Source organism: Bactrocera tryoni, chromosome 2 (assembly GCF_016617805.1).
Source record: "Bactrocera tryoni isolate S06 chromosome 2, CSIRO_BtryS06_freeze2, whole genome shotgun sequence".
Taxonomy (NCBI): domain Eukaryota; kingdom Metazoa; phylum Arthropoda; class Insecta; order Diptera; family Tephritidae; genus Bactrocera; species Bactrocera tryoni.
Genome location: NC_052500.1, coordinates 83,597,054 through 83,622,661, shown reverse-complemented (window position 1 = coordinate 83,622,661; position 25,608 = coordinate 83,597,054). Strand labels below are relative to the sequence as shown.

The window sequence follows — 25,608 nt, the reverse complement described above, 5'->3', positions numbered from 1 at the left end:
CAAATGACTACAATATTTCCTTGGCATTCATGTAGTCAAAACAACGCGTATGAGCACATACGCTATTGTTATATTGAGGGGACAATATATAAAAGCGAGTTTTTACCTATATGTAGAAAATAATTTAATTGAAAAAAAACTAGTTCTTATAAGTAATCAAAGTCTAGACAGAATAAAATTTTAAATGACCTTGAGAACTTTCTTGCAACAAATATTTCTAGATTTTTAGAGGGACAATTCTGATTTGAAATAAAAAATAAATTATTTTTGTTATATATTTTCGAAGTTTAACTATCAAAAAATATATCTGGATAGGGTTTTCAATTCTTGATTTTCTCGAAACTGTCTTTCTTTTTATAATGCTATCAACGATTTCTCAGGTTCTACTTAGCCGATTTACCAGGAGCTTTTAGATAGTCTTTATCTTTAGACTTAACTATGTCTGGGACTATCGTTATATCCAAATTTCAGTTTTTAATATTTTTTAAAAATTCGAAATAGTAAAATGAACAAGTACAACATAATACCTTTTTCAGGCAGTCGTTATTTCGTAAATTTTTTTTTACCACTTTTCCATAGACCTTAACTGCAAGAAAGCACTAAGCTCACTAGAAGACCAGCTCCACCTAGACTTGATCTGAGTTCCCAGCCACAGGAATATTTTCGGCAACGAAAAAGCAGACGAGTTGGCAAAGACAGGAGCTTTCCCAAACGAATTCGAGTCAGAGTTAATACCAAGTCCGCAAGGATCGATCAGGGGACAGCTCAATATACAATTTCAACAATTAGTAAGTAACAGATGGAAAAATATAACAAAATGCAATATAACTAAACAGTTATTGTCAATAAATGACAAGAAAAGAACTAACGACTTATTAAATAGGTCCAGAAAAGTATCTACAGACTAACTGCTACCATAACAAGGCATTGGCCATTTGGAGAACATGCCCTACAGCTGTCGAGGCTACGAACTAGTAGGGAATAGGAAACAATTTTCCTTTTTCTCTGTGAATTCCCTGCCCTATCGCAGATCCGACACAAAACACTTGAAATCCATCATGCACCAAAACTTGAATGGATGTTTACAAAAAGCATATCGGATGTTAGTAGTTTCATCGAAACCACCAAATGGCTTGAACGAAAAGGTGAAACGTGGGAGCAATAACAGAAAGGTCTACGACTAGTGCATCAAAATGGCACAGCTAGTGCTAACTGAGCCCGAAATACAACAGTGCTGCACTCCTACCTACCTTTCCGTAGAACCAGCCAAATCGATATTATTCTCTGTTTTTTTTTTTGTGTTTTAATAATTTTGGTTTCCGATTATTAGCAGGGCTGAAATATAGCGAGGGTATTGTTTTCGCGGATAAGGTCCTGTACCAATTTTATGACATTCCCACTTCGTTAGCTGCTATTTTTTAAGCCTTTAATTTTTTTGTAATTTTAATTTTTTTCCTACATATATTCTTGTAATGTTAATAATTATGTAATAAAAAATTGATCGCAAACATGTTTATTGCATTTTTTTAAAATACTTCACAATTTGCCTGAAATTCTTGCCTCTAGACCGAAATACCCCCATAATAGTTTAATTGAAAAATAAATTAGATATTTTTCTCTGTGTACTGCCACTTGAGCCACTTTATTACGTAGACGCCTCATCCAACGGGTTTGATAGATGTAATTTGCATTTGTTATATCTTTTGTCATTGGCTTTGGACTTTCAGTTTCGTTTCGGTTTTATGCGTCAGTACGATTTCTTCACGATAAGAAAACAAAACTATAAAATAAAGAAAAATACAAAAAAGAAAAACTAATAGCAGTAAATTCACAACTGTCGCCGTTCCACAAACATAGTTGATAGCTGCAATGCTTCAGCGCTTGACAGCAATGACCGCAAAATACTTCGGCCGGCGTACATGAAGTGTAACAAGAAAGAGTCAAAACCGAACCAACAACAACAAGTTCATGATAACACAGACACCATTTGCGGCGGCGATAGCAGCGCTGGAGGACGCTGACAATAATCGCCGTTGTCAGCATGTTAGGCGAACAATAATTGCTGTCAGCGTGGCGGCGCAGAAAAATGGCTATCAAATGAAGTAAAACTAAGAAACATGAGTAAACTGAAGAAAGTGACAAGCAAATAAACGCAAACGCAGCGGCTGCTGCTGACATTTTCACACATTCATACATAGTACATGGTTTACGATATTTAAGGGCAATAAGTGAAAAAGTGAGCATACAGTCATCAATACAAGATACTTAATTGGTGATAGTTGATTAGCAGCCGAATTGAGTTGGTTTTGTGGAATACTAGTATTTTTGAAAATTTTACTAGATAACTGTTTAAAATATCAATTTTATATATTTTAATATTGTCCGTCTGCATTTTATATGCATTCCAGCAAACATTTTCATTTGCATCTACATTGCCAACTTTAGTGCCCTCAACAGCTCGCCCAAATCGTTTTTTATCCAATTTTATCTCTCCAACCACAAATTTGAGCGGCGCTCTACCACAACCTAAAATTGCACAAATTGTACGCCATCGCCAGTGTCAGTTGCAGTTATAGCGTCTTATAGTAGTTTATTTGCTTGTCTCTCGAACGCTCAACTCAACTCAACCCAACCCAACTTGACTCAACCCAACCCAGCTTGACTCAGCGCGACGCGGTTGTCCAGTCGCTTTGTCTGCCAACAAATGTATGCAGTAGTAATTGCTCCTAAGTGTATTGCATTAAGTGCGTGACTCCGACATTGTTGCAAATTTTGTGGTCATGTGACAATCAAGGGGTTGAGATGGCTCGGTAACTGCTGCTATCATACTACCCTCACATGCATAGATACTTGCAGACATGACAGTGAATCAAAAAAAGGTTTGAGGGTGTTGAGCGCAACGATGAAGCAAACTTTCTGTTCTGGGTTGTATGTATGTATATTTGTGTGTGGGTGGCTGAACTAATTCGTTTACGGTCATTTGAATTTGGCTAACACGTTCAACTAACTGCAAGTGAAATCAAATTTACGCTGACAGTTAAACAATGGCGCATGAAAGTGAGAAGAAGACAAGTGTGCATGCGACACGCTCGCAGTGGGAGAGGCTTTTTCGAATATAGAACAGTAAGTTGTGCCATGAAAACCACAAATTTAGTAATGTGGAAATTGGAGTTTTTTAAAAAATATTTACAGTTTTTAAGGCCACCTTGCAGCTTAATTTCGATTCTTTAAATTGCAGTTTTTTTTATATAAAATAGAAAAGTGTATGGACTTTAGTTAAGAAAAGGGAAATACGCATTTATTTCTGAAATCCGGCATAGTGAGTAAAGAGAAGGACGACTTTTAATGTTCTTGGAATAAATTTGTAAAAATTATAAATAGAGTGAAAGTTACGAAAGACACTGCGACTTTTGCTTTATTGTGCCTTTACCTTTTATCACAATACTTCTTTTAATCCAGTTGAACAAGAAAGGCTTAGTAAAGCTTCTGGGTTACTAGCTGTAGTGTGTTCTCTCACCGGATTCATTTGCTTAAAAGCCGGACTCCTTCTTGTACTTGCCGGGTAATCAAAGCGTATGTGTCCTGATGTATCTGCCCTTTGACGATAGAAATAACACAGATCTATAGAACAGAAATACAGAAATACCCAATCTGGCAGATGACAATTCAGCTTGCAGCGACCTACATAATATACTATTTAGTTATTTGTTTATTTATTTATTTATAGGAGGAACAATCGGTTTCTTGTAACGTTTGGTATCAAAATCTCCCAGAAACGGCCTCGCCTTACTAAGCTCGTTTATCTATTACCAGTAGCGATTTCGACAAGTCCTTTCCGTTTTCTCGTAGCTCCTTTAGTAATGTATGGGACCCAAACCGATGAGCGGTTCTTACCCTAATGACTTGGTTGCGCAGTTCCTTTTGCCAGAAAATCGACAGGCTCATTTCCATTAATGCGACCCAGAGGTCTGGCGCTATTTTTAGAAGGAACTCCGTAGGTATTTTTAAACACTACAATTGTTGATTTGACTTCAAGAGACGATGTTGTCTGGAGCCCTGCTTGGCTATCATTGAGAATGGCAATACGTTCCGCGTGAGATTTTTTCCCTCGAGAGTTTAGGTTAGTTGGAGAACTAAGAGTTATTTCACTTGGACAGCTTAGAACTGCAGTCCGTCGTTATACATAAAACTTCTACATAATAAGACTCTTACAAATCAACAAAGCGCTTTGAGTGTACCACAAATTTGTTGAGATGGCTTAAGTTAGTTTCAGCTTTTTCATCTGGTTCGCCGAAGGTAAGACTGCCAAGATGTTTCAATCTAAATATTTCTATCTCACCCTCCTACGTGCAACTTTGACAACTAACGTCCGAAAAGTTGCATTTCTTAGCAGTATTTTAATAGCAACCTCTTTAGCCTAAAAAGCATTATTGTGGTCCTAAAGCTTAGATTGACCGATAGCTCCTTATAGAAAAGTCCCCATCGATGAGTTCTCTCCAATGGCACCCTAAATTTGAGCTATTAATCCTTGCAATTCCTGATTACATCAAGGCTAAGATTAGCAAGTTAAAATTTTAACTTATATATTTACATATATTCTCTCTTTTAGGTTAGCTTAGATTACGTGAGGCCATAGTAAATAAGAACTCCTGTGTTCGTACTTCATTTGTCTGCAGTTTTTGAAGAAAAGAATATGCAAAAGAATATTATTGTTATTAATTAACTTTGAAAAGTCCGATTTATATAAAGATCTTCAAAATATTGGAAATATTATCAGCTTAAACTACACTTAAAAAGATTGTTAACCTGTCAGACTGCTATTTACGCCTAGAAGCTTTCCACGAGTTCTCTGCTATTAACACAAGAATATGGTATTAACAACAGATGTGTAGAGTGGAGTAAGTCAAAGGTATTTCCTAAAAATTATTTTTATTTTATTTGAGAAAATTACTCCGTATTCTGCAATTATGAAAGATCCTTATTTAAAAAATGCACAAAAAACCCGTTTTTTGACTTCCTATAACCTCTTAAGATAAATTAGAATAATTAGAAATAAATTATGCTGCAAATCCCTTAGCATTACTAAGACGATCTAAAGTGATTACAAGTATAATCGGTAATCAAATTCTAGATCTACTTACTTTATGGCTCATTATTTATGATTATTTATAAAAATATCTAGCCTGAAGTGGTTCACCACTTTTATTAGGCACTTAAAAGCGCCACACGGGTCCGTTTGTTTACATAACGCCGGCTCATCGCCACTCACTCGCATGTTCAACAAGTTGTGTCCACTTTGATTTCGCATTATGCTTTCAAGCTCAACATAAACATAAACATAAACATAGCACACACACATAACACAAAATAGCATAAATGTGCATATTTATGTGCGCGAAATGTTTGTGTTGATTTCATTCATCGTTTGAGTTTTAATGGCCTTAAGATCAAAGTGCTCCAAGTATTTGGATCATAAAAACTAACAGCAACAAAAGCGAAATTTCTACTTTCCTCTTGTCAGCAATTAAATGCTTAAATATATGATTGCACCATATCAAACATACATACATACATGCGAATGCTGGATTTTTTGCATTTTGATTGACGTGGCTAAATGTGTTAACTATGTGTGAGTATCTGTGTGAGATTCGTATTTAGGGCGTGAGAAATTTGGAATTTTGTATTGTTTACGGCAAATTGGTAAGAGCAATTAATACACCGATTTTATGGCTTTTTTAGTATTATTAAATGATTTACAGCAACTTTTTGTTTGCACGATTTGGATCGATAATCATCTCAAGTTTATGACTAAAAAGCATAAAATAAAGAATTTATTATTTTTTAAAGATTTCCGAACAGAAGTTTAAGTACTCATAATCAGATGATACAGAAGCTCGTTGCCTCATGCGATTGGTCTATCCACTTACATTTATGACGATAGCAGCGAAAAAGTTCAGAACTTCTAGAAAATCAAGGTGTTGGCAGCAGGAAATTGATTCAACATTCCATTGATTGACAGGTAGATATTAACGTATCTTATGGGTGGATAGCATTTTGGTTAATATTTAGTGTATGAAGTCAACTCTGTCAAGACTCGCCTGAATTTGAAGGATCCCAAACCTTAAAAGTCGAAACAAGAGTCATCGCTCAGCTAACATAATCGCCAGAGTTGGGTCTATGTATTTTTTTGTTTTTGCTTTCGAAACTGAAAAATCTGTTTTGGGAACTCAATATGAGTCCATTGACCTATTAAAAGTCATTTGCTGAAGACACTGAAGAACATTTCAACCGAGGCCTATAAAAAGTATGTGAAAAACCGGAAGCTTATATTGGCTCAAAAAGATGCGATAATACATATTTGTATTAAAATACTAGAAATCTTGTATTGTTTTTTTTTTGTCAATCTTGCAATTTTTGATCAGATGGTATAATACTCTGCACTAGATTTAGACAATCAACCAAATTTAGGGAACATATCATACAAGTATATATATGTGTATTTTTGGTATTCACTGTGTCACAAAAATCCCTGTAAACCGTAAATGACAGAAAATAAGTTCACATTCTTTGCATAAAATGGTTTAAAACGTTTGACCCATATAAGATTAATACAAAAAATTAAGGCATATATTTACTTGTATATATAGTATATACCATCACTAAAACCTATGCACAGCATTAAGCCACTGACAGCGGACTTTGCGGCGAATAAAAATACATGCATAAGTATGACCACATATGTATGTACATACGTAGGAATATGTAGGAATGCCGAGCAATACTACGAAAGGGTTGCCCTTGTGGTATCACGGAATGCCACGTGTGAGCCCAATTCAACCGTCATTGCCATTTGTCATGCTGCAAATTTCCAGTCACTGTCAGTGTACAATCTGTCAATGAGAGGACACAAACACAATTCAATTGCGTGCCTACATACTAAGTTAATATGTAAACTAAAACGAAAGCAGGACAACAAATTATAGCCCAACACAGAAAAAAAGTATGGATATTCTGAGCTCCGAAATAAATGAAATAAATGGCGGTGACACACATATTTAAGGGATTGCCATGCAGATACATACAAATATATGAATGAGTCTGCGATTTGTAGTTGCGGCCAAACTTGATGCATATCAAATAGGGATTGTGGTGGTAAGCCCGGATGAACAGTTCGGCAATTTCAAACCCACATGCCGGCATACGTTTTGAGAGGGCATTGAGCATATACACAAACGGATGTATGTATACTTGTATTTGTAGGTGATAGTGGAAAATGAAGTGCTGCAAACTTTAACTAAGAACTGAGTGAATTAACGTTCTTCATGTTAACTTTGCTGATAGTTTCTAATTTTTGATAACGGTTTGAATAAATGTGCAGCCACTTCCATGATACCAGATACTTTTTCCAGCAATCTTCAATGATATCTTTTAGAAACTTTATTATGTAAAATATATTTGGTACATACAATAGGTCTAATAGGAAGAAACTTTTCATTCATTTTTCTACGAAAATAGTGAAGAAAAAAATATGACAGGAAAAGAATAAATAGATAAGATTTTTATTAAAAATTGCACTCAAAGAAAGGTTGTTGTTGTTGTTCTAGCCAAGTTGTTGTTGTCGTCATCTAACGGCAGGCTCAAGAAATGAACTGTTTCGACGGGGTCGGACCAAAGGGAGAGAGGTGTTAGATGAGTGTGGTTGGTGGGGCATGCAAAGAGGTGGCCGGTGCCATGCGGAGACTTATTGCATGCCCGACATATATTGGATATGTCTGTTCAGTCTATTCTGGATAAGTAGGAGTTTAACCTGTTACAGTATTCAGAACGAGTCTGCGCAATTCCCACAACAGCCAGTTCTACGCACCGGAATTGACCCGGGTTTTATCCGGCCACGGGCTGTTATTTCGATGATCTAACCCCGTTCAGAGGCAAGTCTTACTTTGAGCTTGTCGTCACTGAAGCAACGCCTTGTAGCAGGGTTGCGCCGTATCCTCCTGACTCGTGCTGGCATTGAGTCCAACCCGGGTCCAGAGGAATTTTTCTGCTGCGTTTGCGCTACTGCGACCTTAGTCTCTGTACAACCTGCACTTAGTTCGCGCACTGCGCCGCTGACGATGCTCATAGATTTACAGGTTTGTTGTGAAAGCACCTAGTCTAAAATCCCCTCACTATATTATGTACTATTTGAACCATCCTGTGCTCCAGAGTTCATCAGTAACAAACATTTTTTTTGTACAACCTCCGAGATACCGTCCAGAAACCCTCGACTAATAGTGGTGATTTTTTCCCTTTACAAAATCTTGCCTTCACAAGGACGATGTTTAGTATTTTTTTGTATGGTTGCAGGCATATCTTCAAATGAGACAGTGACTTGTTAGCACTCCTACTAGAGTTCTAGAGTTTCAGTCTTTTTGAATTTTAATAGTCGGCATGTGCGGCCGTATTCCATGCTGAGTTAGACTTACTGTTCAGAAAGTTAGGGATTAATTACACTTAGACTGTGCTATATATACAACATGTTTGTCGACTTAACATCTACAAGTAACCTGAAGCAAATAAATTTATTCTTTTTCGAATTCTAATTGTAAGGTTGTGCCTGGCCATCTGCTTTACAGTTACTAGGATTAGCACTACGTTTTGGAACTTTGGATGTTTGATCCTCTTACAGATCAGGGTATTCTTTCCCTATATTTGATGAAACCCTTAACGACGTTAAGCTTTCTTTAATCACTATGGTCTCCGCTTGGGTAATGAATTGGCCCAGTAGGCGGAAAGTGATTCTGGCATCTAATTTTGAAGAAAATACATCACATCTCATTTCGACCGACCCAAATAAATACTTATTACTGTGTCCCGGTCCGCTCCACGCCTTTCCCACTATTCTCTGGAAGGCAAGGCAAATTAGGTACCAACTTTAAGTTTAATTCTATACGGTTTAGAAAATCCATGGTATTGGGTAGAAACGGGCACTTAACGACTAATAGAAAGTTTTCATGAGTGCTTCCTGTCTAAAATTAGTGTTAAATAGCATGATTTCTCTTCAATTATTAGCCTGGTACCAATTATTAGTAGCGACAGAACTTTTGGAGTTCTGTGCTTCCTAGCTCTGCCTTGCTACCTTAAGTCCGCACGATACGGTTCATCAATTTATGCGGTTTAAAATTGGAAATTTACCTATAACCGAAACCGCCACATAATGAGCGTAGGATACAAAATGTATTCCTCTCTTTTCTAAATATAGCCAGATTTTAGTCAATGTTAAGGTCCAAAGTAGAGAAAGCGCGGTCTGTGTGACTTTAGGCTGGATGTTATTGAATTCGGCTGCAAAATAATTTAATAAGATCGACTGTTCTCATCAAACGAAATTAGTTAGTGAAGGATCCATAAGTTTGTCGTTCATTCAAATTCGTTTGTTCAAATTCACGAAAAACACAATCGCGAAAAAACGTAAAATCAAAATTAATTTACTTTCATTTGAATTTTTTTTTCAAACCGATATTTGGGATTAAAAATTTTTTTATAATTTTTCTATATGGTATTTCTTATTATAAATTTATTTGTAATAGAATGGTAGTAAATTAAAATTTGTCTATAAGACAAATCAAATCCTTTACTCATGTTAGTCAGACATTTTTCGAAATTCATTAATTTTAATTTAAAAAAATAACAAAAAAATGCTGCCATCAAATGTTAAGTAAATTCAAAATAAGTGTGAAAACTGTATAACTGTTTCATTGCGCCATTTTTTCAGCTACCATATGCGTAGTAATGCAGCACATAGCTTAGAATTCATACTAGAACAAATCAAAATCGACTTGGCACGGCAATTTGTAAAGCTGTTCGCGCTAAAGTTTATGCTCTCTTGTCGTTGGAATGCGTTTTTCTTTTAATTTTTCGTTTTAATTTTATTATTTTTTTACGACTTGCATTTTTATAGCAAAACTTTTAAAGCGTCTAATCAATATGCGGTTTTATGCGCATTTATGTAATCTTATGTCTGTCTCAATTACAGTTTTACTGCATTTTTTTAAGTCATCTTTATCGCTGCTCTGTCTCACATGCTTCTCGAGGAGTTGCGAGACGATTTTTATTGTTATTATCATATTTATTTTATTTTGTTGTTTTTTGTACAAAAATTATTGAGCTAGAGAATTTGTGCAAAACTAAAACAACAAAGCTCAATCACACATTTTGTAGTTTTCCTTGAGCCGTCGATTTGAATTAAATTTGATTTGATTTCATTTTGTGGTGAAATATTTTTTGCGCGACTTTTTGTTGTTTTGTTTCGTTTTTACAAGTAGAATTAAATATTTACAAATATTTAAGACTTTTTAGCACCCAAAAAGTGTCCTGTATGGGCAAAGGATTAAAGAGATTCTACTACAATGTTCCTTAAATTTCTTTTGGTATGCATCTATTGGTTTACAGCAGTTTCAGAGCTACAGAAAAGTTTGGTTACTAACCATGTTAGAGGAGTACTACAGTTGAACTATATTCCCTCGTTATGGAGGAAAGTCAAAGCAATATATATAACAAAGACGGGCAAAAGCTAACATACAAGTCCAATATTTGAACAAAAAATTAGTCTATATTGATCGTTTACGAGCACATGAAACGCATAGGACTAATTTTGAAGTTATTCAAGTTCCTACAGAACGATTTGCTTCGTCGCATTAACCACTGTGATTTGCTTATCAAACCTCAAACAAAAAATGTGTTTTTGAAACTAATTGTTACTGTCGACGAAAAGTACCAGCATAAGTCACTTCGAAAAATTTTTGGTGAAATTTCAAAGTTATCGTTTATTTTGGTCTCTTTCCCGACAATACTACAATTGATTGAGATATTGAAACAGAAGAGAACAGAATTGATTGAAAGAAAAGGTGGAAGTGTACACCAGCATAATGCGAAACCACATTCAAGTTTGATGACTCGCCAGAAGCTTTTACCATTTGAATGGGATGTGCTACTACTTATATCCACCATAATCTCCAGGCTTGGCACTTTCGGACTATTACTATTCTGTTCGCTGCAAAATTTTCTGGTTGAAAGAACCTTAACCTCAACTCACCCTGCCTCAACCACTTGAAGCAGTTTTTTGGCTCCAAGGATCAAACATTTTATGAGCGTGGAATCAGTCTCGTGCCAAACAGATGACGAAAGGTATTGGATAAAAATGAAGAATATATGATTATTTAATGTTTTAGACAATAAAACATCGTGTTTAAAATTCACTAGAAAAAAAAGAAATTACTTAGTGAACGACCCAATATGTATTCAAATGATTTCTATCGTATTAGATTTTATTATTATTATTTTTTTTATTATAAAAATATACTAAATATTAAACCTAATAGTAAGAAAGCAGTACAAGCTGCTGTGGCCAACGACTTCAGAAATAGATTTTAGTTCCCATTGTGCATTTAAAAAATCAAATATCAATTTTTGAATCCAACATTTGGAACTAAGACACAAATTTTTAATTACAATTTTGATTGAAAAAAATTAAAAATTTAATTAATAAGGCACATTTTTTAGTTACAAAATTCACAACATTGGCCCTAACACAGGACTTAAAAAATTAAAGAAATATATTGTATATATGTACATATATAAATGTTTTACGAATGTCCACACTTAGGGAAGTAAAAAAAAATATCATAAAAATCATCGAAATGTAAGTGCCTATTTAATTAAGGCGTGGGGGTAATTGCAAATAGAAAGGCTTGTACATGCTTGTAATCATAAAAGAAGTTCCTTCATAATTACAATTTAATTGTCCCAAAATTAGTTTAGCCCCATTTGTAAGAGACATTAGCTTTGCCCTTCCGTGGGGCATGCGTGCACCCGCACCAAGACATATTTTCCTTCCCGATTCCTTCCACCCTTACTGCTGCAGCAGCATTATTAACTCAATTTTTGATTTTGCTATTTATGGACACTCATTTTTGGCCACTTCTAATGGCCTTCTTGCTGCCTAGTAGAATCTACTGCCAAGTAGAATAGCTAAATAAAGTGAAATTTTGCACTTTCACCCTTTGATGTACACCAGTCTCTAATTATAAATATGTACATAGAAATAAACGTGCCACTGCATTGTCATATTAATTATCATGCCACGTACTTAGTGCCCATAAATACTATAATTAATTAATATGAAATTCATTGTTGAGGAAGCCCACGCATAAAGCGACGCCAAAGCGTAACATGTGTGAGTGTCTCTCGTAAATATGTGCCAATGTTGTGACATTTAAAGGTACATACGTGCGCATTTATATACACACATACATCCCGCAAATTTATCGTTCGTAAATCACCAGAACAATTCCAGGGTGTTTTTGCGCTTTAACAGCAGACTTCGCCCCCACAACTTCGTCAATGTGTGTATATGTATGTGTGTTACGCGTGTGTGTTCGCTTAATCATACGTAAAGAATATATATGGCTTTATAATATTTCCGTAATTTCCGTAATTCCTGCAGAGCGCCTCATTATTTCCCATCACCATTGACACAGTTCCCCCTTTCCAACATTTTGCCCGCATTTTTTGTTCCACAGACGTGACGCTTTTTTATCCACCAGTCGCGTGTATTTTCGAGATTACGCTCAATGTTGTTCAGTTATTCATGCAAATGTGTGTATGCATGTATGTATGCACTTGTACAAATGAGTACACAAATTTAGCATGGTAATTTTAATAATTTCCTCTGATTACAACATAATATCCAATTTTGATTCTTATCACTGCTTTGTGCTTGTTGCATACTAATATATGCGTTCGTGTACATATGTATGTAATTATGTAATGGATTTAGGAATTACCATAAATATTATAAAAATTAAATTTCTTAAACGAGCGTTCTGTATGTTGCTACCACACGCGCCACTGTTATGACAACATTCGACTATTTAGTATATGCCATCTGATCAAATTTGACCCGGACTGCCAAAAAAAATTAAATTTCTTGTATTTTAATACAAATCTTTATTATCGCTTTAAAAGTATATGTATGCCAACATTTCATTCATCCATGCACATGTTCCAAGCCTCCGCTGGCATGGCCTTTAGCGCCTTAAGCGAATTTTGGTTTCTTCGGTTCGGCTCATTTTTGGAGCACCATTAGCTAGATTATTGGATAGTTACGACGGCATATTCATAAACCCACGTCTCGTCACCAGTAATTATGAGTTTAACGAAAGCATATGTTGCCAAGCAACTCTTTCCATAATTATTTTTGCAAAATATTCAGGTCTTTTGGGACGAGACACTTTTCATACCAAAAACATTCATGACCTTTACTGAATGCTTCGTACCACTCAAACCCCAGATGTTTACTGCTTAGTCTGGTCAATGCAGGATAAGAGCAGAAGAGATGCTCCATTGTTTCCCTGGTGCCCTGCTCTAAACATTTCCTGCAGTCTTCTCGATCCCTCAAAGAATACACAAAATACTCTTTATGTCGTAAGCAAACAGCTGTCAAACTATGTAATTGACACTCCATATGTGCAACTTCACACGAACAATAAAAAAAGTAGGGAACATTTTTTATCGACAGTCCGGTAAAACTTTGATCAGTTGGTATTTTGTACTCAAGCCCAGGTGTTTTTATGAAAAATATGAAATAAAGAATATAAAATGAAATAGGAGCCAAAATTTACACTATTCCTCAGTTTCTCTGCGAGTTCACCACACACTTTTCATAAGTTTTCTATTAAGGCATATGATTTGCAATTTAATTTGAATTTTCTACTTAATGGCGACCAGACAAGTTGTACAAGTCGAATAAAATTAAAAAAAAAAATATTTGACATTTACAACAAATTTACGTATTAAAAATAATCTGAAAAGTTGAATCTTGAAGCTTAATGGTGCACTGGGTGCGCGCTCATTCAAATGGATAATCTGCTGCAATGCTGGCATTAAGTCAAATGACTTAAATATGTCTTGCCATAAGCTTAATGGCGTTGGCTAAGCCTAGTTTAATGTAAAAAACTAAATTTGAGGCAAATTATCATCATTTGAAGCGGAAAATTTGAAAAAAAAATATTAAAATTGAAAAGGTGTAAAAAAATACACTTTTAAGGGGTTAAATGTATAGATTTGTGAATTTCAAAATAAATTGAGCTATTGTGCTGCTTATATATCAAATAAACATATCTAAAATAATATATGCTAATGAAATTTTAAGTTCATCCAACAATTAGTTTCGAAGTTAGAAATTTATTAAGGTCTTGCATTGCGACTTATGGTCTGTTGTGTCCTTCGAAGTGTACATATGAACGTATTTGTTAAAATATTTTAAAATAGTGTAAACGGCTACTAAAAACTTTAACTGATTTATATCGCAAAGCTGTTTTCAAAGTCGGTGAGTTGTGCCCTCCGGTTTAAACCGATTTATATGTCAGAGTCGGTGAAAAAAATATCTCGGTTGAATAGAGCGATTTGAAATTTTGATACGCAATGTTACAAGTTATGATTGAAAGAATACGTTTTTTGGCAATTTTTTACAAACAACGATTTAAACGTAAAAAAAATCTAAATTTCGGCTAGACCTTTGATCATTGCCTCTACTCATCTCTAATTATAATAAAAAAAGTTGGGATTTGGATTTAAGATAATTCGAAGCAGAAAAAATCTGCCGCACCTTCAGACACTTTTTTAAAGGTCCTCCTAGAGATTGGCCTCAAATATACATTTTTTTTAAATCAACGATTATTTATTCGTTTTTGTCGGCATAAGAATCCAAGGTATTGTTCTTGAGGTTTAATTTTGAATATGTTCATACAAATAAATTTCATTGGAAAAAATAATGAGTTTAAGACTGTTTACTCAATGTCTCAATTGCCAGTCTTTCTGTTCAGTTAACAGAGTTGTCCGTTTAATGATTGTATTTAATAAACATCAACAAATTGTGAGAACGACCAACGTGCAGGGTTAATGAAGATGTTCGCTTAATAGGGCGTCCATTTAATAAAGCTTTCACTATATTCTTTATTTACGGATTGTTTCAACTATCCTATCTTCTAAGTTGGTTCGAACTGGACACAGTGTGCTAAAATTTTCTAAAATCGGTTCAGTAGTTTAGGAGTCCATAGCGGACAAACAACGTAACACGTATTTTTATATACATATAAAGATTAAATAAACTGTCTGCTCAAAAAAAAATCACAAACAAGTAAGGAAGGGCTAAGTTCGGGTGTCACCGAACATTTTATACTCTCGCATGATAAAGTGATAATCGAGATTTCATTATACGTCATTTACATATTTTTCAAATGCCGTATTTTTGTAAAGTTTTATTCCGCTATCATCATTGGTTCCTAATGTATGTATATATTATACAGAGAAGGCATCAGATGGAATTCAAAATAGCGTTATATTGGAAGAAGGCGTGGTTATGAACCGATTTCACCCATATTTCGTACGTGTCATCAGGGTGTTAAGAAAATATTATATACCGAATTTCATTGAAATCGGTATAGTAGTTCCTGAGATATGGTTTTTGGTCCATAAGTGGGCGAGGCCAAGCCCATTTTCAATTTTTAAAAAAAGCCTGGGTGAAGCTTCCTTCTGCAATTTCTTCCGTAAAATTTAGTGTTTCTGACGTTTTTTGTTAGTCCGTTAACGCACTTTTAGTGATTTTCAACATAACCTTTGTATGGGAGGTGGGCGTGGTTATTATCCGATTTCTTCCATTTTTGAACTGTATATGGAAATGCCTGAAGAAAACGACTCTGTAGAGTTTGGTTGACATAGCTATAGTAGTTTTCGAGATACGTACAAAAAACTTATTAGGGGGCGGGGCCACGCCCACTTTTCCAAAAAAATTACGTCCGAATATGCCCCTCCTTAATGCGATCCCTTGTGCCAAATTTCACTTTAATATCTTTATTTATGGCTTAGTTATGACACTTTATAGGTTTTCGGTTTCCGCCATTTTGTGGATGTGGCAGTGGGCCGATTTTGCCCATCTTCGAATTTAACCTTTTCATGGAGCCGAGGAATACGTGTACCAAGTTTCATCATGATATCTCAATTTTTACTCAAGTTACAGCTTGCACGGACGGACGGACGGACAGACAGACATCCGGATTTCGACTCTACTCGTCACCCTGATCACTTTGGTATATATAACCCTATATCTGACTCTTTTAGTTTAAGGACTTACAAACAACCGTTATGTGAACAAAACTATAATACTCTCCTTAGCAACATTGTTGCGAGAGTATAAAAATGTGATATGGAAAATATAAAAGCGCTAGCCCCCATGGTTTGTACGAGTATAATAAAATTGTTAACCTGTTAGAAATAAAGTAAGATCGTATTTTGGTATCATTGGACAATTTATAGTGTGTTAACAATGACGAAAACATTTAAATGGAAACTAGCTTTGGAAAAGAGCACCTAATTACTAATTTTGTTATAAATCAGCATATAAATTTTTGTTGCAAAAATGTCTCCACAATATTGATTTGTAATGAAGTAAAAAGACGGATTAAAACAAATTCATAATGACTTACTGTAGACCAAAAGCCTTAGAAAGATATCTCCGGGCTTACCAAAGCGTGAGTCCGATTCTTACTTTGGTGTTTATATTTGAAATTTGTAGCAAGATTAAGTGATGTGGAGCTCATAGAAAGATTTATACCTTTAAATTAATTTCTCACTTCTCCCCTAGGATTATAATTCATTAAAAATGCTTAACTAATCAAGCGGCTTTTAAAAGGAGTTTATCCACAAAATCAATCGCGAACCGAATCGATTTCAACGCAGTGACTCATTAACTCCTTACAAGTGACTTAATGAGTAAGTGAGTGAATCTCGCGAGAGACACGCACATTTTGGTTTTACAACAATAATGTTTGATTATGTTTTTCGCATTGCTGCTACGCACAGTGCAACTTCGAATTGCCGCTGAGCGTAGCTTGCATTTATTTACCTTTTGCTGCTCGCTTTTGAGCAATCTTGGCTGTTGTTGACTTGCCGTTGCACTGGTGCGATGCTTTTGCTGCTTGTTTGTTGTTGCTGCTGCTGTTGTCGTTGTTGTCACCGCTGCAGCCAGCACGCCCCCTTGCCACTTGCTGAGGTCAACCACTTTCGAAAATTCACGCGTAAATACCGCACAACAACACGAACAACAAGCGCAGCGTAAAATTGTGCCAACACAGCAACAATTACAACAGTAATTGGTACAACAATGAAACGGGGTCGCCAAAGAATCCCGCACACAATAAACTACCGAAATTATGGACACACGTTTTTTGCGATTTTGGACTTGTCGCTGACTTTTTTCACTTTTTTTCTTTCTTTTTTCAATTAGTATGTTGTAATTTTATTTATTTATTGCAATTTCTTTGTTTTGATTTCTTTTTGCATTTATTTGTGTATTTTCACGCCTTTGGCAGTTATTTGCTGCCACTCACATATTTGTTGTTGCTGTTGTTGCTTTTATTGCTTTACGTTCTCACTATTCGCCAGCGCCTTATTTGTGCGTTTGTTTGCGTGTTGTTGTTATTCACCTTGTCACATGCTGCGACTCACATGCAACCAGAATGCGACAGCGATAAATATTAGGCAAATGACATTCGGGTGGGCGGCAGACGGCTGCGTTTTTGGAATATTTGCGATTCTTTGGTGTTTCTTTTTTTATTGTTTTGCAAGTGAAAATTCCAGTGTTTGTTTTAATGAATGAATGAGACACACACACATATTTATTTGAGAAAATTAAAAAATTTTGCAACAAAAAAAATCTCAAATGGGCGGCCTAACTAACTGGCTGAGTCGATTTAGCCATGACGTCTCTATAAACGCGTATTAGTCCTACAGTTTTTGACCTATCATTCTGAAATTTTACACATATTCTTTCCCGCTTAAGATTTTACACATTTGTTGGAATGGTCGATATCGGACCACCATAGCATATAGCTGCCATGCAAACTTAACACTGAAAATGAGGAGCTTGCATGGAAAACTTTTTTAATTGACAATATACGAGTATCTTTACGAAATTTAGCATAATTTATAAAGTTATGAAATGCTATAATCTGCGAAGAAATTTTTCCCATCACATCACTTGATCATATAGCTGTCATACAAACTGAACATTCAAAATAAAGTCCTGTTATGGAAAACTTTTTGCTTTACGAGGTATTTTTATGAAATTTGGCATTGATTGCAACCTGAGACATTAATCTAATTTCCAAAGATATTGTGCAGATCGGAGGATTATAGCATAAAGCTGTCATACTAACTGAACGATCGGAGTCCAGTGGTTGTATAGACAACTTTTTTATTTAACCCGATATATTTCTGAAATTTAATGCAGATTATTCGCAAATGGTGCAATCTCCGACGTAATGTTCAGATCGCATCACTGCTTATAACATACAGCTGTCATACAAACTGACCCATTTATATCAAAATAAAGGCATTTTTGTACCCATTTTACTATAACAAAGGCACACTTATGACTTCGACGCAGCCGAATTTAATATTTCTTTTTTATTTTTAATTACATTAAATAAAAAATGGAAAATTTCTCGATGAATGAAGTACAATAAAGAAATTGTTGTAAAAAATTGGGTAGTCGAAAAAGTCTTTTCGTATTTCGCCAATAGATATCGATGCAGTCGAATATCTCCAGTACCATTAATAACATTGTGTCATACCATATACCGTTGGAAATATGAGATTTTAAGCTTCATTTAAACAAAAAAAATTTAATACCGGGAAGTTGGAAAAAAAATTAGAGTTGTTTAAAATTTAAGTGGAAACAATGAAGAAATTCGCTATATTTTGACATTTTAGTATAAAAAGGGAAGAATGCCGCGCAAGCCACCAAAGAAATTTGTGAAGTTTACGGAGGCGATGCTGTATCAGTTCGTGTAGCACAACAATGGTTCGCTCGCTTCCGTTCTGGAAATTTCGATTTACATTGATGAAAATATTACACTGATGGAATAACGTCTCTAGCGGAAAAAAAGCAAAAAGTGGTCGACCGAAATGGTACATATTTGTTTATTTATTTATTATTTTAAATATAAAAAAATAAGCTAAAGTTTGATTTGGAATACGAAAAGACTTTTTCGACTACCAATATTAAGCAGCTCAAGTGCAAATTGGCATACTAGAAATAGATATATATAGATAGATAAATTTAATAAAAATTGTTTTGGGGTTGCAATGTTACTTTATAAATCAATTATTTTACTATATAATTTTTTTTTTTTTTGGTATTGTTTTTTATTTATATTTATTAGTTTTTTGGTAAGTTTAATTGAGTTTTAGATAGTTAAATTAACTAACTTAATGACTAAGTTATTAAGTTTTTTTTATTTTTCATTTAGCATTATATATAAATTTCTTTTTTTTATTTTTCTGCGTGTTTTGTTCTTTTTTATTTTATTTAAGTTAAGTTCATTTAATCCAACTGCCTTATTTAATTTTTCTTAATTTTCATTTGCTTTACTTCACACAATTTTATTTCATTCAATTTATTGCTCTGCATTTTATGCTTCATTTAATGCCTCCAAGCCCCTAAATTTGCGCAGGAAACTTAATCAAACAGTTTATTAGCTAGAAATCGAAAGTGAATGCGAATCAACAGCGCCACCAGCGGCTGCTGCAATGCCGAAAAGTAAACGACCTTTGTTGCCATAAAAAATCGCTCTGAGCCAAGTATCGGCAATAAAACCAAAATCAACAAACATGCGATGACAAATCGAAACACACAGCAATGAATACGGCAACACTATAGGTGGAGGCAAAAAAATATGTCGCGAACACGAATTCAACACCTCGCACGTTTGCCGCTGCACCGCGCTTCACTAGCTATGCACCGCTGCGCGCTATCACAACACGCGAGCACACACGCGCGCACGATTTCATGCACTAATGGGAGCCGCCGCTGAATGACTGAATAAAGCCAAACCGGCACAAATGTTGCATGCAACACGAACAGCAGCCGCACTGAGTACACTTGGTGACACCAAAGTCGGCCGAAATACCGATAAATGACCGAAAAAAGGCGCAAACTAACACAAGTAAATGAGGCATTACACGCACTCCATTGAGCGCTGCTGCGTGTGTATATGTGTGTCAGCGCAAAGCGTGCAACGAATGTCCGCTTTGCATTGCGCTGATTAAAAGACAATAACAAAATTGCGAAAACACAACTGCCACGCCGCTAACAACAACTTGTAGTTAGTGTTCACTAAAGCCACTTTACTGCTTGGCTAGCCGAGACCACTCGAATTCGCAACCGCACACGCCGAACGCACAAATTGTACTGATGAAAGCCAACAACGCCCGAGTTGCTGGAAGCTTTGGCGTCCGCCTCAGCGACCGTGACAGTGAGTGGCAGCAACACGACCACCGGCCGCGCCGCCGACAGCAACGCCATCGCGGCGACTGCGCGCTGCGTGACGTCCCATATTTGCCGGCCTATGCACAGCCAACAACAAGTCTCGAATGCACGAATGCGCTTGAAAGTGTGCGCTTTTGTGTGTGTTTTGCTTCGACCAAATCTCGTGTGTTCTTTGGCGGCGTCATTCATTGCGTTTGCTTCATTGATATGCTGCAGGCGTTGCGGCATGAAACAGCTGTATAGATAGCGGCGTGGCGCTCTCTGCGTTGCACATCAGCAGCTGTTGGACGGCTGAGCAAAGCAAGAAAATGACTGGGAGAAAAGTGGTGGAAAACTTTAGCAAAACACAAACTTTGCGAAGTAGGTAACAACAACAATGGGGCACGTGTGTGTGTCTGTGCGAGATTGTGTGAGTTGTTTTCCTTTGGCCACAATGTGCGTTGGCAACATGCTGATATGTTGCTATTGCCAGCAGCCGCTTTAAACATGTTGCACAAAGCTTTGTGGCTAAACAAATTGTGAGCAATATTTGGTTATAAAAGTGGTGGCTCGTTCTGGAGAATTTTGTCCTCTTCAACTGATGAAAATATTAAAAAAAAGTTTAGAATATGGTGCTTGAAAATCGTCAGGCAAGTGTTGGAGAGATGGCAAGAGAGCTCGACGTCTCTGGCGAGTCCGTTTGGATAATTTTGATGGATATTTTGGATATGAAACGCGATCTTGCTCGATTCGTTTCGGTAAAGCAGAACTTTTTTTTCAAAAAGAGTGCGATTTGGACTGAATTTTAAGCCAAAAATGCAATAAGTATCAACGATCAGATCAATCACCGTATTCACTAGATGTGGCTCGGTGAGACTTCTTCTTGCTCCCCAATCTCAAATGAATGCAAAAATAATTCATTCTTATACCTGAATAGACTCTTTCCGCATAAATATTCCTCATCCCAATAATTCAATCGGTAATTTAAGCACTTTCAGCAAACAAACATTTGTTATCAACATGTTGCAATTTGAATGTTGCAGCGCACATTTGTTCTAGCAAATTATGATGCCAGTGAGTGCTTACTCAGTTCGCTTACTGTGAGCATACAAATCAAGCACTTGCCAACAGCCACCACTGGCGTCCTTTCATGCTGGCTTTTCATTCATACGCTGCTGGTTTCAATGCACTCGATTCGTCTTTTACAGTCAATACAAATGGATTATCGCGGAATGCACTTCAACTCGAAAATGAAGGAAACGAACGGCAATTGAATGACAAAGCACGTGCTGCATAATAAAGCAAATGTAAATCCAACGCAGCTGGCGGCTGTTCATTCACATTGCCGTGTTTATGGTGTAATTTAATATATCGAATGTATTGAAGGAATGGAATTGAATTTCGAAAAAGAAATTAAAAGTATTTATTAAAAGTAAATTTATAATATAGTTAGAAAAAAAATTAAACATAAAAAAAGGTAAACAAAAAATAAAAAAGTAAAAAATAAATAAAAAAGTTTAAAAAAAATTAAAAAAATGTTATTAAAAAAATTATAAAACATTTCCATATTTAACTCATTTCATTGTTATGTGAATATTCCTCTCTTTTCACAAATTATATTATTACCCAAAAAAGTTATTTAAAAACACATATTTTGAAAATTAAGCATAACTAAAAAAATTTTATTTTTTAAAAAATTAGACTAGAAAATAAAGAAGAAACAATAAAACAAATCAAAAAGTAAATAAGAAACCTAAAATTGGCTAGAAAAAAATAAATATAAATAAATTAAAAAACAAATAAAAAAAATTTTCCGCCAAATTGTTATGTGAACATTCCTCCCTTTTTACAAAATCTTTTATTACTAAAAAACTATTCCAAAAAATATTTTGAAAATTGTGAGTGATTAAAAAAATTATTTTTTAATAAAAATTTACTAGAAAATAAAAATATATGAAAACAACCTAAAAATTACAAAAATACAGAAAAAAGTTAGTAAAAAAAATAATGAAAACACACAAAATAATTTAAAAAAATGTATAATTTCCTTCAAAAATGTTCCAAAAATTTCGAATGAAACAGTTTTTAATAAAAAAATATTTCAAAAATTGAAATAGAGTAAGAAATAAGGAAAATTAAAGTAAAAAATCCAAAAATATAATATTAAAAATACAGAAAAAAGTAACTAATTATTAAAGCCAAAAATTGAAAAAGAAATTTGACAAGAAAATAAATAAAATATGAAGATAAATTGAAAATTAAAAAAAATAAAAATAAAAGTTAGAAAATAAAAAAATAAACTCAAAATAAATTAAATCATTAAAAAAAGTAATATCTCCTTTAAAAATGTTCTCAAAATTTGGAATGAAACAGTTTTTAATAAAAACAAAATATCAAAAGTAAACTAGAAAATTAAAAAATTAGTAAAATTAAACTTAAAAAAATCGCAAAAAAATAATACTAAAATGCCAAAAGTAAAGAAAAAAATATGTAATTATTACCAAAAAAATTGTAAAATTGAGAATAATTAAACAAATTATTATTTAAAAAAACTAGACTAGAAAATAAACGAAATATGAAAATAAATTAAAATTAAGAAAAATACAATGAAAAGTTAGAATTATAAAATCATTCGGAGAATAAAGAAAATATAAATAATTTATAATTAAAATAAAATTATTAAAAAACTTTTCAGAATTTTTTGTTTTAAATAAAAAATATATAATAAAGTAAGTTATTTAAAAGTTATTAAGAAAAATATCCAAACAATTAAAAAGATATAACAAATTTTAAAATTTACTGAGAAAAATTTTCAGAAATTTATGAAGACTCTCAAATTTATTATTAAAAAAGATGATTAAACAACTTTTGACAAAAATCTACAAAAAACTAATGCATAATTAAAAAAATAAAATAAAAAAATCAGTAAGTTAAGAAAAAAGAAAAAAAATGTATCCTAAAAAAATTAAATTTCATTCAAGAAATATTAGGAAAATTTCAAAGACTAAAAAGTTTTAGTTCTGATTAATAAATTATTCAGAAATTAAGGGGAAATAACAAATTATAATATACAAATTTTTCGCTCTAAAATTTCTACTTAACACCAGTATTTTTCCACTAATTCTATTAGCTCAAGAAAGTATAAATTCCATATACCATTACCATTATCCTCCGATTTATGTCTTCAATTAGCGACCTCGAAGCCTTAGTTGAAATTCTCACGTCCACATGCCATACAAAAGTGCATAGTAACACTGCAATTGTTGCACATCTGCGCTAAAAAAAATCGTATTTTGGGCTTTCTTTTTGTGCGAGCGCAATTAAGTGCTCCAAATCGTTGCTGAACAATTTCAACTTTGTTTAAAAGTGTTAAATACTGCAATTTTTAGTGCCATCAGCTGTGCAGCTCACATTCAAGTTTGTTTCCAATACACATACATATGTACCGTACCAATTAATAGCGGTTAGGGCTCCTATGTATACAACTGTAAGCTTGAAAAACTTTCACTTTGTCCAAATGCTGGCGTAAAACCAACTTTACCGCACGGGATTCCCACTCTCATGGAGGCACTTAATGGCAGTTATTCTGGCTAGCTGCACTTTAATGCGACTTTAACCAGCACACTAACATACATACTTGCCGTTGTCGAACTGTGTTTTTGTCTGAATAAACAACAGTTTTATTGCGTCCTGGCAGCTGGGAGTTGGGCACTTGCAGCTGCATTTTGTTGCCACTTTCCACACAATTGCGATAGTTTTGGTAAATAAACAATTTTAAATGGCCAAAAAGTGGGGAAGATAGTCGAAAAGTGGTGTGGAATAACAGTAAAATTTGCAGCAAAGTGACGCAGAAAAACAATTGTGCAAGTCGTGCTGCTCAAATCGCTGCACTTTAAGCAACAACGAAAACTTCGCTTCATTTACTAACTTACTTGTCGCGCTCGCCGCCCCCTTCCTCCTCGCAATAACTTCGATATTCACCGCTATCGTATCACTGCTGTTGCCTTTCCGCCAAATTGCTGCCCGACGACTTGCTGATTTCGCTTGTTGTTACACGCATTCCCTCTTTTCCACTCCAACTTCGATAGCTGAAGCCAAGCGAAGCGTGTTGATAATAAAAGAAATTGAATATTTATGCTGATGAACAAAAAGTCGCTCTGTGATTACAACCCCTCTTGCAGCAAGCGAGACTTCTTAGCAGCCCTGGTCAATATTGAATTGAAATCCAAAACCATTTGTGTTGTCCGCACGCATTCATTGTCAGTGGCGCTTCCGGTTTAAAGCAGCGCGGTCAACCCTTTGCACTTAAAGTGTTGAATTGTCCAGCTTTTTCTGCGCACTTGATGTCCATTCATTTTGATACACTCCATTTTTATTTTCCGTTCTAATTTCTTTTTATTTATTTGCCGGCTTTGTTGGTAATCGACGCCGAAGGCGGAAGTTGCTTTGCATAGTTTGCGTAGGAAATTGGGTTAAGTTGTGTCGCATGTACGAAAGCTTGTACAATTGGTACATATAATATGTATATACCATATATACATACTTGAAAATTTGGTTGTAGCAGCAAAATAAATGTGTTGTCGGCAGCTAGAAAGGTCAGCATAATAAATTTGTGCTAAAAATCGACAATTACCAGAATTTAACGAAGTGAGGAGGAATGTTGCACAAGTAAATGAGGGAAAAAGTGGATTTTTGTGTCACATTTAATTTAAAATGTCAAATTAGAATGAACTTTTACATTTGAAAGCAAATCCATGGAGAGCTTTAAATGTTCCTTATACGCCTTGTATAACTTTTTAACTGAGGAAAAAAGGGATTGTTAAAAACTTCACTTCTCCTAACTTACAAAAAATTAAGCTAGCCTACGAAATAAAAGCAAAAAAAAAACTTCAGTTTTTAGAACTTTGTTTGGTCAGGTTGTATAAGAGCTATATGCTATAGTGACATGATCTGAACCAAGTTTTTTGGATATTGCGCGGTTGACTTGGATAATAATCCAGGCTAAATTTCATACAGATAACTCTACAAATGAAAAGTTTTCCAAGGTTGTATAAAAATTTACCAAAGTGAAGCAAAACATATTAGCTAAAGATCTGAAAATATTACAATATTTACGAAGCCACATGGTCAATTGGTTCTATAAAAGAGGCATCCGACCTATACTAGTGTATGGTGCAGTGGTATGGTGGCTGATATTATCGAAAAAGTGCGTTACTAAACCAATGAAACAGATTCACTGACTTATCAAAGGCGAAACAGGAACT

General features: G+C 34.7%; 1 protein-coding gene across 2 annotated transcripts in view; it reads right to left on the bottom strand.

Annotated features, from left to right (window-relative positions):
- LOC120767806 overlaps positions 1-20,243 on the bottom strand; it is a 66,994-nt gene extending 46,751 nt beyond the window's left edge. The window contains exons 1-2 of one of the 2 annotated variants that reach the window (XM_040094077.1): positions 20,191-20,243; positions 16,940-17,640 (exon numbers count right to left, since the gene is read on the bottom strand). The gene's annotated coding sequence lies outside the window, so the exon portion shown is untranslated. Of the gene's footprint in view, positions 1-16,939; positions 17,678-20,190 lie in introns of those variants that run through there. The other variant, XM_040094076.1, reaches the window with a different exon arrangement.
- Positions 20,244-25,608: the final 5,365 nt, after the last annotated feature.